The following is a 4,343-nucleotide window of genomic DNA, read 5'->3' as shown; positions in this document are numbered from 1 at the left end:
TGGGACTTTAAAGATGTCTTCTTTTCTGATTGTTGTTTCTGGTCTGTGTGGTTTCCTGGATGCTGTTTCAATTTGTCTGACCTCATGTTCATCATTGACCTCTCCAGTCCCTCCTTCTGTGATATAGAGCTCTGTGTAGATCTGGTTCAGAAGGGTTGAACTTCCTGCTTTAGCAATCCCCTCAAACACAGACTGGAACTTCTTCTTCAGACCAGATTTATGTAGTTGACAAACTGCAGCGGGATGTTCTAATTTAAAACAAAAGTAAAATCAGGAACTAAATGAAATCATATTCTGAAGATGACTTGAATAAATGTGATTCCATTTCTTCAGATATCAGTCAATATGTCATTTATCCATCAGGTTAAATCTTAGTTGAAATCCTCTTACTGCTCTGCAGACGGTCAGCCAGCTCCTCCTGCTTCATCTTCCTCAAGAAGTTCAGTATGATCTTCATCACTGCCTTTCTGGTCCTCCTCTGCTCTTCATCCTCACCTTCCAACACATCATCCTCTTTCTGACTCTCTGAGCATTCTGGGTAATCTGGACTCAGAATCTCCTGGATCTTCTTCAGCTCGTTCTTCACAAAAGTGACAATGTTTTCCTCCAGCAGCTGGAACAGAATAATAGATGAAGGAAACATCAGACTGAAATCATGGAGCCAAACACCAGATGGATGTTGGACACACTGACAGTCCTCTGGTCTACAAAGTGCAGCATTGTTCATGTACAGACCATAAATATGGAGTCCAGCTGTGTTTGATGCTGCTGGACAGATGGACCACTGGGAACCTCTGAGCTCTGCTGGTCCACTCTGTGGAGGAACCAGGAACAATCAGAAAGTCAGGAAATATTCATACATCAGTATTCACAGAGGAAACCACCAAGAGATTCACATTATAAGTCCATAAAGCAGAAAACAGAGCATCACATGAACACAATACAACGAAGTTAGAAAGAGGAAGATGAACTACAAGGATGAAGACCAGTAACACCAGAATCACCAGTAGACATTTAAAAAAAATTGGTGGTGAACTTGGACTTCAAACTGTCCACACTGTCAGCAGATCTGATGTTGGTGGAGACAGATTCCCAGCGCTTGGGGACAGTGGAAGTGAAGGCTCTGTCCACACAGGTCTTCAGGACAGTGTGGGACATCCATCAGGTTCTGATGACTGGGTCTGAGGTGATGCGGACATGAACGAGCTCTGAGATATGTGGGTGTGTCACCCACATATCCTGTAGATCCTGTAGATCCTGGAAGCCAGTGAGCTCACATTATATCTGTCCACACCGAGACAATCAGAAGGTAAAAGTCCATGAAGTGATATCTGTATGTGAGCAGTGAACCAGATGATCCAAGTAGTTGTAAAGATTTAATGTTCCCACTAAGAACCAGCAGAACCTCTGATGGTCCACATCAGCTCAGTCTGGTTGAGTTCCAGCAGATCTCACCAACCACATCATGAAGCTTTCCTTCCTNATGTAGAGCTCTGTGTAGATCTGGTTCAGAAGGGTTGGACTTCCTGCTTTAGCAATCCCCTCAAACACAGACTGGAACTTCTTCTTCAGACCAGATTTAAGACGATGTTGACAAACTGCAGTAAGATGTTCTAAAATAACAGAAAGAGGAAAATCAGAGATGAAACAAAAATACCTTCTGAAGATGACCTAAATAAATGTGATTTCATTTCTTCAGACATCAGTAAATGTGATACTTATCCATCAGGATAAATTTTTGTAGAAATCCTCTTACTCAGCAGACGGTCAGCCAGCTCCTCCTGCTTCATCBTCCTCAGGAAGTTCAGTGTGATCTTCATCACTGCCTCTCTGCTGCTTCTCCTCCACTCTTCATCATCACCTCTCAACACCTCATCATCCTCTCTCTGACTCTCTGAGGATTCTGGGTAATCTGAACTAAGAACCTTCTGGATCTTCTTCAGCTCATTCTTCACAAAAGTGGCAATGTTTTCCTCCAGCAGCTGCAACAGAATAATAAATTAAGGAAACATCAGACTGAAATCATGGAGCCAAACACCAGATGGATGTTGGACAGACTCTGGTCCACAAAGTGCAGCATGGAGACGACTGTGAACAAAACCATGGAAAAGTAGTTGTTGTTCATGTACAGACCATAAATATGGAGTCCAGCTGTGTTTGATGCTGGTGGGCAGACGGACCACTGGGAACCTCTGAGCTCTGCTGTTCCACTCTGTGGAGGAACCAGGAACAATCAAGAAGGCAGGAAATATTCATCCTGCAATATTTACTAATAAAATAACTAAGAGTGTCACATTAAAAGCAGAAAACAGAGCATCACATGAAGACAATACAAAGAAGTTAGAAAGAAGAAGATGAACTACAAGGATGAAGACCATTAACACCAGTAGACATTTTAAAAAGTTGTTGCTGAACTTGGACTTCAAACTGTCCACACTGTCAGCAGATCTGATGCTGGTGGAGACAGAGTTCCAGAGCTTAGGGACAGTGGAAGTGAAGGCTCTGTCCACACTGGTCTTCAGGACAGTGTGGGACATCCATCAGGTTCTGATGACTGGACCTGAGGTGATATGGACATGGAGGAGCTCTGAGATATGTGGGTGTTTCCATGTGGGATCCTCTCCTGGATTCTGAAGGAGCGCTGCAGACGTAACATTTGTCCGTTTCAGAGAAGTGAAACCATGCAAAACAAATCCTGGTAAAAGCGCACACCTGATCGCGCAGAGGGTGAAACACTCACAAAATTCAGTTAATCTGTTTGGATCAGACAGATCCAATTGACTGATGAATTAGCGCATACTTTTCTGCAGATGGGAACCAGGAGGAAGTGAGTTCAGACCCCAGTGGGTGAAGTGATGCTAATTTAAGTGAAGTCGCTTAATTTAATTTATTAAAGCTAGGGGTGCTTGAGTACCTGCCCCTTTTGCTCCTTGCCCCCAAGTGCCCTTTCGGTCCATTTTTTTGGTATTATTATTTCCTAAGCCCTCTTCTGACACATAACATGTACAAAAATTATTTGTTTTTTTCTTGTGTTTTTTTGTACAACAAAATAAGCCAGTCACCTTGTTACCTTTGACCTTTTGCCCGTGACGTATGACGCAAATGCCTCTCGTGCAGTGAGATAAGGCGGATAACTGTGGAGCTCAACGTAGCGAAAGTTTCCGATTACAGAACAGTTTTTGGTGAATTAAAAATAAAACGTTTTTGGTGAATAATGTGGAGTAGACTTGCTACTTGTCAGATGATGGAAAACATTAAACATATCGTTTCTGCTTCAGCTTTGATTGTATATGTCACAATTTTGTAATGTATCGTTGTTTATTAAACTCNTCCCACTAAGAACCAGCAGAACCTCTGATGGTCCACATCAGCTCAGTCTGGTTGAGTTCCAGCAGATCTCACCAACCACATCATGAAGCTTTCCTTCCTGCTGAACTGATCTCACAATGCACACAGGAACCAAGTCCTGATGGACCAGACTGGTTTATCAGGTATTTCCCAGTGGGTGGTGGGAATGTGTCCCACTGTTAGTCTGACATGGAGCCAGGAAGCAGCAGAACATCATCATCATCACCCAGATATGAAGATATGAAGGTGTTTTCATTAGAACAGAGCAGCTGATTTCTGTATATAATGGATCAAACTTCTCTATATAAATAACTGGAAATATCCGAGTTCTTACCAGTTTAGTTACCATAGGTACAGCAATGAGATACAGCTCACCTCTCTGATGATGGAGATCTAGGAGAAATAATGTCAGGAGGACGAGTCATTGAATCGACGCACTCAGAAGACACACTGCTGGATTCTGATTCTTCTTGTGTGAAACTCTGATGGATCCTAGTTTAAAAAATTCAATTAAGGCTTTCTGTGGATTTTTGTTACAAAGATTATTTTCATGCAACTGAATCGGGTTGTGTTAACGGAATGTTTTCCGTATTTGACAGTTTTTTTAATGATGGAAAAATTTGATGCCCATCCTTCATTTTTACAAATTATAATTAACATCCTTGCCTGGTGCACATGGGCAGACATAGTCTTTACCCACAACTAAAATTGTGTTGAAGAGTTATGGACCAGACGTGCATCTGGTTCAGAAGCGCATTACAAACCTTTGGTTAAAATGGCACGTTTAACTCCAGTCTCCAGTACAGAACAGAGAAAACAAAAGCAATTGCAATGTTGTGTTGATCTATTTATAGTCTGAACAGAGGAGCCAACAGTTTATCTTGAGGAAAGAAATAAAGGTACAGAAGTTAATTAAACCGCTGCACTTTAATGCGGACATGGCTCCAGCACTATGAAAAATTAACTCACCCTGCTGTTTTAATAAATGGAGCTTG

This window comes from Poecilia reticulata, unplaced genomic scaffold (assembly GCF_000633615.1).
Source record: "Poecilia reticulata strain Guanapo unplaced genomic scaffold, Guppy_female_1.0+MT scaffold_239, whole genome shotgun sequence".
Classification (NCBI taxonomy): domain Eukaryota; kingdom Metazoa; phylum Chordata; class Actinopteri; order Cyprinodontiformes; family Poeciliidae; genus Poecilia; species Poecilia reticulata.
Note: the sequence above shows the minus strand (reverse complement) of the source record.